The 12645-nt window shown below is 40.1% G+C and overlaps 1 protein-coding gene across 1 annotated transcript in view; it reads right to left on the reverse strand.

The window, feature by feature from the left end:
* The window catches only part of LOC133418720 (1-phosphatidylinositol 4,5-bisphosphate phosphodiesterase beta-4-like), a 104390-nt gene extending 95149 nt beyond the window's left edge, over positions 1-9241 (reverse strand). Inside the window, 1 exon segment of the mRNA XM_061707563.1 lies at positions 9010-9241. The gene's annotated coding sequence lies outside the window, so the exon portion shown is untranslated.
* Between the last annotated feature and the right edge of the window lie 3404 nt (positions 9242-12645).

Consider the following 12645-nt stretch of genomic DNA (forward strand, 5'->3'; position numbering starts at 1 on the left):
CCTCACCCTCCTCCTAGTTCTCCTTGAAAAAACACTCCATCTTAAACTCAGCCCAAAATTGTTATGGTTACAGGTCGTTTGACGTGAATGTGACAAAAAGTGTTTTCAGTTCTAATCGCTACCCTACTTTTAAATTTAGAAATATATCAATATTTAGTTGCATCAAATGTTGTCAATGCAATCTATACTTGTTTTTCTCATTTTAAACACTTTTGGACAAGATTGATAACAGTCACTATCTTTCTGCATCCCTCAACAACACAGAGATAAAAAACTGAAAGCGCTATTATAATGAAGTGATACAGGTGACCCGATGTGGACCTGGCTCGCCAACGCACAAAAGAAGCAGTGCCAGATAGGTACGAAAGGATGAGTGACAGAGTATACCAGCCTCCCACACAGTAACCCGGCATGCAGACTCCTACTTAAATCCCACCAGAACGAACCTCCAATCTTCAAGTCAATCACTATAAAGTTGAGTTTATTACTCACCACTTTACCAGAAAAATATTTCATAATTGGAAGAAAAAAAAAAATTCAAACATTAGCGATTTATGCCTTTGACAGACATATCTTAAAAAAATCCCCCACACAATTGGGAAAATGGGTACAAAACTGAAACTGTAAAAGCAATCCCAACCTTGCCTCGTATGCATTCAAAGGTCTGTCCGGTCCATACCTTTTTTCCCTCCGACGTCATACAGTGACTTTTCGACCACAAATCAAATAGTTATATTCTTTTCAGTGAGCAAACCAAATACATTGTTCTGACTGAGTAAATGAACCGATATATCAAACAACGTGCAGTGATATATATCTTCAAGCTGCCCAGCTCTGAATCTTCGACTAAATGTCAACCTCCTTCATTGCATTCTGATGCATCTAAAGTATATCATGAAAAATATGGTGATTTCTGAAAAGTCCATGGCAGGTGTGAAGAAATGCTGTAAACTAAGAACAACATCAAAAATATAACATTTAATTGTTTAACTTAATCAATTTTCAAAATTCAAACAGAAAAGAAAATCAAAATCAATATTTACTTCATACGGTACTTCAAATTCAAAACAGCATAACTTTGTCTTGGTATGCCTGCGCAAACTCTGGGTTTTTCCAGGATTCCTGTCAGGTGTAAACTTGGACTCACTGGCTATTGAGCCAATGATTCCAAGTCTATGGACAATCGATTTCATATGTTAGTTGAAAACGGTCATGAACTAAAACCGAAACAGCTGTGTAAGAGGGTCAAAACTAGATGAGGAACAGTTATGGAAGACAGTCTCCTTTTAAGCCGAGGACACACCAACCCGACGTCGCCCGCTGTCGGCCGACTGCTGTGTCCCCTCGTGTCGCCTGTGTCGGGCTGGGTCGGGCTCAAAAAGAAGCACTTGGACACACTGCAAAGACGACACCCAACAGCCAACTAGCACGTACGTTCTGCGCATGCGTGAGAGGTAATTCCCCTCCATACCAGCAGGCAGCGGTAGTCTGTATTCACTCAAAAACAAGGGAAAACCGGAAGCTCTGGGAAGCCGTAAACAAAACAAATAGGCTTCATATTCACACCACATTTCCACACCACTCTCGCTACCACAATGCGTAAGAATAAAGAAATGGCACTGGCGTTGTCAGCCCTCGGCCTTCAGCTTGTGGAAGAAAAGAGGAGGCGGAGGCGAAAAATAAGAAGAAACCGCACTACATGGGTAAAATCATGGATACAACAGCGACAGGCTCAAGGAGAACGAGGATTCGCTACCTGAACAGCCAATCGCAGAGTGAGCTGTTTGACCGACGGCCGCCACCGATTCGACATGTCGAATCGGCTGAAAAGCTGCCGACGGGCGGCCGACATGTGGCGACGTGCGGGACATACCGGGGAAACTAGCCCAACAGACGCGCACCGACGCTCACCAACGGCCCGACGGCCAGCAGTCGGCTTGGTGTGTCAGGGCCTTTACAGGTCATGCACCATGGCAAGACTGCATACCGCAGCAAGACAGGGTGATGAGTCAAAATGTTATGGAGACAACAGAGGGCACTGTTTGCCAAAGGGGGTGGAGCGCAGTAGAACAATAAGCGTCTGCAGGTAACTTGTAGGCACTTTTGGATTCAATCCAGCTATCAACGCTGGATGCTAAATGCATGTTTAACGCATGTTGGGCAATATAAACACAAGGCATATTATTTGCCAACCCGTGCCTGAGGGCGAGTTGAGGGGAGGGAAGGTGAGTCGGGGGGTGTTATCCATATAACATAACCTAATGTAATGTACTTTATTATATAGCACAACAGTCTTTCACTGTGCCATAGTGCTTTACAAGAAGTCATAGACACAAAGGATGATAAATAAGAACAATCAAATCAATCAAAAACAATAAAAACAATAAAATACAACAAAATCTAATAAGTTAAAGGTTTCATCACACTACTGGGTGTTAAAAGCCATCTTAAATAGGTGGGGTTTTAGCCTGAATTTTAAAATGCTGAGGTCAGAAATAAGCCGCATCTCAGCAAGGAGCTTATTCCAGAGCCTGGGGGCGGCAACGGAAAAGGCTCGGTAACGTAACCTATGTGGGCGTGTAGCCGTGTTTGGAGATAATGACGCATTATCCCCAAATCAGCAAGATTTATACGCCGTCATACAGGTGTCATTTTCAAAATGAGTATAGATGAACATTGGGGTGAGCGTTTTTTGCCCAGGTTTTGTTTCTTGCAAAGTCCTGGTTTTTCAGGTCAGTTGTTCAAACAATGGACCGTCCTTTGTGGTTTTCGGACATACACCGGCTTATCGCATCCTGGACTCTGAGGCTGAGTAGCTTGCAGACCTTTTTTTATCAGTTACTCATCTTGCAAATACAGGCCATGTGACGAGCTGTTGCTGTTGTTACTCTCCTCAGCTGTTTCCTTATTTTATAAAATAATAATAATAAAAAAAAAAAAAACTGCCCTGGTGGATTTTACTTGATCAACAAATCCCTCCCACGAACCGCAACCCTTTTAATATATATCGATATATTTTCAAACGCGATATGGTACGAGACAATATCGTTTATATCGATTTAAAAAAAAAAAAAAAAAAAGTTTTACTTTTTTTTTATGATTTTGATACAGCTTATTTTGTGACAAATTGACTTGAATGTTTTATTTGAGATTTGCACATTTCTTTTGTTAATTGCACAACTGTCAACCTCAGTGGAAAAGTCTGCCTGTTACTGTCTACATTGTATTAATTGCACAGTGTATTTTAATTTCATTGTTATGCAGGAAAGGGATATTTGTTTTATTTTATTCAATAAGCATTTTTATTCTATATATGTAGGCAGTTTATTTTTATTTCATTTGTTTTATACATTTTGATATTGTGCAGACCTCTGTTAATAAAGGAACCTGTGTGACATTTGGCACGAGGCTTTGTATTAAAACTGACTGTTTTTTTAAGGGTTTGCCTCAGAAAAAAATGAAGCTAACAGAGATGCTATGCTATAATGCTTTGGGGGAAACCCCAATTATGGCACAGAAAAAATATCGATATATATCGAGTATCGCCATTCAGCTAGAAAATATCGAGATATGACTTTTGGTCCATATTGCCCAGCCCTAACCAGCGGTTAAATGTACCCTTGGAGGCCAGTTAATTGCGGGGCCAGCTCTACCCACCACCCCGCATCGGTCAATGTAAAAACGACAGGCAACACGCTAGATCCCCGCGTTATATGCGGGGTATCCGTCAATGTAAAAGGGGCTTGTGAAGAATGGTGGAGGTTCCTTGCAAATATGCAAATATGTTTTTCTAAAGAGGAAATGTGGACTTGGTCAGTATTGCCTGAGAAATGCAGGTAGATATGCAAAACTATCAAGGAAATGTCTGATTGGATGAAAATTAATTCTGAAGCTCAGTGGCGTCAATTCAGTCGAAGCTGAGGTATGGCAAGGTTACGAGTCACAGAACTTAGTAGAGTATCAATCAACACGTCCAGCAAATACTCATCACAGAAGTCTGCCATGTAGCTTATCTGTGTGGTTAAGAAAATTGGAACTTTTTCAAATGCAGTCTCGCTCACTGCAAAAACTCAAACTCTTACCAGGAATATTTGTCTTATTTCTAGTTAAAATGTCTCATTTTTAGTCAAAAAAATCTCATTACACTTAAAACAAGAGTCATCACCAGAAAAATAACTTATTTGACAATTTTCACCTGTTTCAAGTAAATTTTCACTTGAAATAAGTAGAAAAATCTGCCAGTGGAACAAGATTTATCTTCTCATTACAAGCAAAAAAATCTTGTTCCACTGGCAGATTTTTCCACTTATTTTAAGTGAAAATCTACTTGAAACAGGTGAAAATTGTTGTTTTTGAGTCTTGTCTTAAATGTAATGAGATTTTTTTGACGAAAAATTTGACATTTTAACTAGAAATAAGACAAATATTCTTGTTAAGATTTTGAGTTTTGCAGTGTAATAACTAGTGAAATCGATCATGTTGTTCTGATTTGCATTTGTAGTTATTCTATATGTATTAAGTAATAGAATAATCAATACAAATAGACAGAGTAATTCCATAAATGTATTTAAAAAACAAACATTTACATTTTCCCTTGAAGCCAAGGTGTGGCGGCTGCCAGACCTTGCAAAGGTGAAGCTGCACAACAACCCCAAAGATACAGCCAATATCATTACTTTAGCATAAAATATCAAACATTTTAAAAAGGAGGAGACATGAGTGATGGTAATACCCCAACAGAATCTTGATCTCAACATCAGTGAGTCTTGTTTGGGATTACATGAAGAAACTAAAACATTGGAGTCCACCTACATCCACGGAGGATCTGTGCTTAGTTCTACAAGATGTTTGGAACAAGTGTACCTAGAAGACCTGACGCTGTTTTTGAGGCCAAAGGTGGTTACCTCAATTGATTTTATGTAGATTTTTCTTCTGTTCTCCCTTTGCATTTTGTAAATTCATAAGAAAATAAACAAATTAAAAACATCATTGCGTTACAGCATTCTTTCAAATCTACCCAAAGTATCTGCACAGTACTACTCTTTGCTGAAAGTAAAGTTTAGGGAAAAGACTTGAAGACTAAGACAAATTTAAACTGACCGGAAGATGGGAAGTGGGTGTTCACAAATTCTATCCTGCAAAAGTCTCAAAATATAGTGGATACCAAAATGACATGGTAGAGCACAGTGACAGAATAGCATAGTCTAAAAAAAAAGGGAATACATTTCTACTCTTAGAAATAAACAAATGAATGATAACAATAGTTAATCTTGATTTGACAGTATGTTTTGTTAGAAAAGATTATCATTACGGTACTGATCGTGCAGTCATACCATAAGCAAAAAGGTAGATGGCAGGAAGGTATAATACTTAGAGGAAAATATATAAAATACACCCACACATCCTAAGCTCACCTTTAAGCTTCTTAGTCCACCTCTATTCATCAGCCACAGGTAAGAGGTTTAAGCCACAGCTAAGAGACTTATTGCATGTGGGAGTTTAATGTTTACCTTTTTAAATTGTCAGTAAAACTTTTCTGCAGCACTGTCAATAACGCAGAGCAAAGTTTGTTTTCATTGGCGTAATGGTGACGATCTTTCACAGACAGCAGAGGACACGGTTTGGGGGCCTGCCGTAATTTCGAGTAATAGCCACTGACACACTCTGTGGTCCTTGACTAAAAGCATGTTGAGGGAATGAAATTTATAATGCACTGTGACACACTTTAGCTGAAATTTACAAGAGGAAAAAGATAGCCCTCTGCAAATATGTCTCACGCCTCATCATTTATACACCAGGTGGACTGAGCACTTTGGTCAGATCATGTGAAAAGGTCATTACAGCACCGTCTACACACATTCATTAATTAATTTTAGGAGCTGGCAAGCAAGGTGAAATGATACGTTACTGCTTATTTGCACTGCAAACAAGTCTGTTGAGTTAACCGTGACTTATTCCTAAACAAATACTGTATCAGTCCACCTCCTGCTGTCGGACTCAGTGGCGTCATTGCCATCAGTATCAAGGAAAAGCGCTAACATTCCCTCTAACATTCCCTTTGAAAATGCTCCGCAAGCTCCAAATAAACTGAAATTTGTTTGAGTAAAACCATTGATGCTGAGAATTAATTCTTCATTCAATAAACAAAAAAATAAGTCTAAAAGGACAATTTAACTAAAGTAATGTGCAAGTGAGCATACATCCTTTTTCGAACGTTAAGACATTACTTAAATAAAAATATATTAGTTCCATACAAGGACTTAAAATTAGGAAAATTAAACTTCAGATATACAGTACAACTCAGGAACCGTTACGCCATGTTATTATTTAAGAAAAGAGAAGCCAAGATGCAGGAGCAGTGCGTGAAAAACTAAGCACAGCCAAAGATTCAGCCGCTTGGAGAGCAATCTCAAGCAGCAGTAATTTGATTTAATAGTTGTATGTACTTTATCAGCCTCTTGTATTATTTAGTGGAACTCTGGCCAAATTTTATTCACAAATATATTGAGGTTTGTGGATATTCATTAATGTATAGTGCTGTCAAGACACTCTTACATCTAACCGACATCAAGAACCAACCGTCTCAAATCAATGACATCCAAGAGCAAATGAGATGCTTTCCCATCCTGTTGAGGTCAGAACTTTTACAGAGACATTTTTTTTCTTTGCTGGTGTACTTGAGATCATTGTTATGCTGAACGACATTTCATCAATGCTTTATATTTTAGAGATTTTCATGATCAACTCAATGACTGCACAGTGCCCACATGCTGTGGCTAAAAACAATCACAGACCATTACGCCTCCTCCACCGTGCGTGACAGTTGGTTTGTGCTAATAGGTAGTGTTGGATTTAGCCAGGCTCGACAGGAACGTCTCCACTTTGGTCCAAAGGATCAAATCAAAAACATAATTCCCAACAATCTTGTAGTTTGTTAAGATTCATCTTTGAACAAAAAACTTGGAAGTTAGGATTTCTCCTTCCATCTCCTCCAGAGAAAGCCATATTTCTTCAGTCTTTTTACAGTGATTCTTTGCAGAACTATAAAGCATACCAGAGTCTGAGATGTAGTTTATTTTCTTATTTATTTTCTCTGACCACTGCAGAGTCTGATCTTGGGAAAAACTAGCTGGTACATCCACTCCTAGAAAGACTAGCGGCAATATTGAATGTTTTCTACGTATGAATAATCCTTCTCAGCATGTGAAAGACAGACTCCAGATTTTTTTGGAAATGCCCTAATAATTACCCCCAGATTGAAGGTCAGCAACAGTGTCTTCTCCAGACTCATTGCTGATGTCTTTGCTCCATGGCACTGTGTTACTGCAAAACTGCCAAAACCTCTGCTTTCAGAGATTTCTTTTACACGCTAGTATGATCAGTTAACCAAGAACATCTGGTTAGAACGGCGTTGCTGCTGCTTAGCGTCTTAATTTCAACTAACACTCTACCAATTTACTTGAAATAGTTTTTCGACACCCTGCTTTTGCATTTTAGATAAACCTTTGTCAAATAAACAATGACACAGTGTTAAACCCCATCTGATACTGTTCATCGAAGCTGAAGATTCATTACATTTCTAAGCATGGTAAGGACCTCATTTGTTTCTTATATACAGATTTGAAATGAAAAAAAGATGCACTCTCTTATACATGACTGTAGAGAACACAAATTAAAAATAAGAATTTGACATAAAAACAAAAATAAAATATTTATATGTGTGTGTACATACATACATACATAATTTTTATGTATGTATGATACATAAAAATTATGAAATATGTTTTGTTTAGTTGTCTTTCATGCAGGTGGAAAGCAAATCATGGCTGGTTATTTTACTTCACATTTTCCTTGGACATTAATCCAAATTAGTGGATTTTTTTTCCCAGGATTGTTGTGTCCTCCTGTACGGTGACCTTGGATACTTTGAAATGCGCCTATAAATAAAATGTATTATTATTTTTAGTTATTGTAGTAAAAGCCTCTGCCATAAATATTGTCTACCAGTAAAATCTATAGAATATTCCCAGTCTAAATCATTTTTTACTGTCCATTTGAGAAGCGATCACACATTCCCGCAATGAACTCTGAAGGTTGTTTCCAGGAGAGATGTGTTCAGATTCACAGCCTGGCTGATAAAACATGACAGTACAATCTTCAGAATTCTCTTCTGAAAATGAGTAGAAATAATTACCTTTTATTATTTCCCAATTACTCCAAACTTGTGCTCTCCAGTCACAGGGACAGTTGAGCCACTGCAGCTGCAGCTTGTAAATTAAATTAAATCACCCCCACCCAGCCAGCCAGCCTAACATGCCAGACCCGGGTTTAAACCTAAACTACATGATTATTATGCCATTAAAGCCGTTCCCGGTCATTAGGCTGCAGATGCAGCATGTGCATGGGAGATAAAGGCTCCAGCTTAAAGGCTGATTTATGGTCCCGCGTCACAACGACGCAGTAGGGTACGCGTAGGCTACGCCGTACCCTACGGCGTAGCTCTGCGTCGATTTAACGCAGAACAGTAATTCAGGCTTTAGCTTCGCCGGCTAGCCTCCCAGCCCGGCTGCAAACGTGCACACCACCATCACCCCCCCGTTCACCCACCGTTCACCCCCCGTTTCACCCCCCAGTCCACCCCCCCATTTCACCCGGCGCCGCACCGCCTTTACCTGCAGGAGCAGCCGAGGCGCCGAGCGGCGCCGGAGCAAAGTCGATATCAATGTCCTAAAATGTCCATTTTAATGCGTCTCCCCCACCCTGCTAGCTGGCACATGCTACCGTCTGCAGCCGTGCATGTGTTTGTCTGTTTGTGCATGTGTGTGTGTTTGTGGGGATGTGATGTCTGAGTGATGAGCAGGATTTGGAGGAGTGAGGAGTGATGGGGAATGAAGCGTGCAGCCTCCCTCACACATTTAAACTAAAAAGTCTGCCTTATCCTATTATTATAATTAATTATTATTATTATTATTATTATTATTAAAGAAAAGCTTGATATTTGTCTCTTACGTGATGTCCCGCGGTGGAGTGAGGACGCGGGTGTAAATCCCACGGAGGACCAGCAGCTCCGGCTCGGGGCTTTTTTCTCTCCGTCCTGCAGCGCCGCTGCTGCGCCGCCGCCTGCCTGCGTCCCGTGTCCCGTGTCCCGCCCGCCGGAGGACCGTCCCGGTGCTGCTGCTCCACTCGCCCTCCAGTGGAGAATGAACGGGCCTGATGCTGCTGTGATGAGGATCCCCGGTCCTGCTCCTGCTCCCCCCCCTCCACTACCCGCCTCCCTCCGCCACCAACACCGCCCTGCACACGCCGCAGTTCGGCCTGACAGGAGAGTGAGTCATGCGGCTCCTCCTCCAACAGCTGACTGACTACTGGAGCCGCCATGCGTTGACCGAGACAAACACCGCCGTCCCCTCCTCCCCCTTCATAAAGTCACTGGAATATGCTGATAAACAGAGGTGTCAAGTAACAAAGTACAAATACTTCGTTACCTTACTTTACTTAAGTAGAAATTTTGGTTATCTATACTTCACTGGAGCAGATTTCTGAACAGTTTTTATCTGTCAGCAAACAGATTACTGAACAAGACCTAGTTCTTGTGAAAGACTGAACTGAAGATTTTTTATATCATATATAGAAGCCCAAGATTATTTATTTGTTTTTCTATCCTCTTATTCCACATACTGTTTTTATGCTTTTATTCATGCACTATGCACTTTGTTTGTATGTCTATCTTTTAAACTGCAAATGATGATGAGCCTGCACAAACAAGTTTTTTACCCATGTTACTGAGTAATATGATGTGACAATAAAGTTGATTGATTGATTGGAGTAATTACTTTACAGACGACTTTTTACTTTTACTCCTTACATTTTCACACAATTATCTGTACTTTTTACTCCTTACATTTTAAAAACAGCCTCGTTACTCTATTTCATTTTGGCCTATAAAAAAAACTATCCAGTTAAATTGCTCCATCCGGATAGAATGAATTTGGTTGTGGTTGTTTCAGATATTCTTGTCCAGTTTTGTTTTTACATCCGTTGCCCTCAGATTCCTGCAACTTAACTTGGATGTACATTCCAATAAAGGTTAGGATAAATGATAACATGCCTCTGAAGTTTGACTTTTTGCACCATTACAATACTTATAGGCAACTAGTCATCATATCTCCTGCTCTCTGAAACACATGTTAATGCTCAATAGTACACATATATGGTTCTTTAATATATTTGTATTATACTAAGATGCATTCATTTTCAATGGCTTTTGTCCTTAATGGCTTTTTTCCCCTTTACATTACTTTTACTTTTATACTTTAAGTAGTTTTGAAACCAGTACTTTTATACTTTTACTTGAGTAAACAACTTGAGTTGATACTTCAACTTCTACAGGAGTATTTTTAAACTCTAGTATCTACATGTATACTTCTACCTGAGTAATGAATGTGAATACTTTTGACACCTCTGCTGATAAATAGGGTTGTTACCGTCCCTTGAAAAACGGAACCGTCCCGCATTTATAAACTAAAGTACGCGTCCCGTATTGAGCTGAAAAGGGATGCACTTTGTCCCGTGAGAAGTCAGAAAATAGTCATAAAACGCCAATGGAAAATGGCATTGAGCTGTTCAGTTCACAAGTAATTTTTTTCTGTTTTACTACAACTGTAGCCTACAGTCGTGGCATTTGAGGCACAAGTTTTACAGACTTTCTGTTTGCACTTTTGTTATTGCACCAAAAATGTGCACTATTACAGAATGGATGTTCTGCTTGCTTTCTATTGTTTTATATTAATTTATACAATTTTAAGTTAAGCAGGACCGGTTTCTGTTTAAGAAAGATACTTATTTTATTCAGTTCATTTTGTTATTTTGTATTAAAGTGAATTGCTGGATAATAATTCGTTTTCCATGTGTTCATGGCATTCAAAAATATGCATCTAATTCAATTCAGGTTCGAGTCAAATAGTTAAAAAAATCATTTCACTCACAAAAAAGCGGCAAAAAAAAATTCACCACGCCAGGAACGGTGAAGGCAATCGGGTTGGCCTGATGAGGTGTCCCGTATTTATTTTTCAGGGAGTTGGCTACCCTACTGCTAAATAATGCACAGAAGTCGCCTGACAGCCATACATCCTCCTCTCTAGAAAATATCACACCGACAAAAAGAAGTGTGATGCCAATTTTTCCCCAAAAGTTTCCTGAGGGATGTTTCTGTCATGCTTTGGTCAAAATATCACAAAGATAAAGTACAATAGCTCCCTGTTCAATATGCTTTTCTTCTTCTTTTTTTTTTTCCAGTGCAATTTATTGGTGAATGCTTTCGTCTTCTGCAAGGTGGTGGCCACACATGCACACTCAAGCATCTTGATGGTGGCTGTCCTTTAGTCTGAATGGAGAGACGTTAAAGGAGCAACATGTAATGTGAAGCCAAAAATTAGATTCATGCTTCACACTCCTGTCACAATGGGGGCAGTATAACTACGCAAAGTGAGTTGGTCTATCCACGTGTAAGAAACAAGAAAATGCACAGTCCATCCTTGTCAGTACACTACGTTTCTCGCTATCATTCCTAAAACCAGCTCCTTATCCAACCCGTCTTTCTCAGTTGCAATTCGGAAATGAGTCGTCAGTGCAGTGTCAGTCTACCACGGGACAGTCAAAAACAATACATTTTGCTTTGAATTAATTCCACAGTAGCTTGTTTTACTCTACCATCAGAAATGTTGAGTGAAACAAAAATCTGAACCGGTTCACCAATCTCAAAGAAACATTGCACCGTCTGCATCAGACTTAATTCCTTTGCTCCATGAGCTCTCCCCGATGGGGGACAGCACTGCCGATATTTACTCTGGTTTTAGCCCTGTTTTTATCTACTCTTTTTTCACCTCTGAAGACCTTTCCCCTCCACAGGGTGGTTACAAAGTTCTCTTACCGAGAGCTTCAGCCATCCATCCATCCATCCATTATCTATACCCGCTATGTCCTTTGCAGGGTCACGGGGGTCTGCTGGAGCCTACCCCGGCTCATTTTCATCCGAGAGGCAGGGGTTCACCTGGACAGGTCGCCAGTTCATCACAGGGCCACATATAGAGACAAACAACCAGACATACTCACACCTACGGGCAATTTTTTTTTTTAGAACATGCAAACTCCACACAGAAAGACCCCCGCCGGGCTGGGAGTCGAACTGGGAACCTTCTTGCTGTGAGGCAACAGTGCCAGTGTTGCCAACTTAGCGACTTGTCGCTAGATTTAGCGACTTTTCAGACCCATATAGCGACTTTTTTTTCAAAAAAGCGACTAGCGAAAAATCTAGCGACTTTTTCTGGTGTTATTGGAGACTTATCTGGTGGGCAGAGCAGAGCAGAGAGGAGACCCTCACCACTCCGCGTCCAGACTGCAAATGAAATGCGCTTGCGCAAAGCCGCCGCTGGCTTGCAGAGCGGGATGTAAATGTAAACGTTTCTTTTTTCTTTTGGGTCACTTTGCCGGTCCCAACCCCGGATAAAGGAGGGTTGGTTGTAGAGCTAGCAATTTCACCCTACATAACAATCTTTTGATTAAATTTGCTGTTATAAAATTTAACAATACAGGACAAAACTGATGTGTGTAATGTGGATCTAGACAAAGCATTAAAATCATTAAATG

The sequence above is a fragment of the Cololabis saira genome, chromosome 18 (genome assembly GCF_033807715.1).
Source record: "Cololabis saira isolate AMF1-May2022 chromosome 18, fColSai1.1, whole genome shotgun sequence".
NCBI classification, from domain to species: domain Eukaryota; kingdom Metazoa; phylum Chordata; class Actinopteri; order Beloniformes; family Belonidae; genus Cololabis; species Cololabis saira.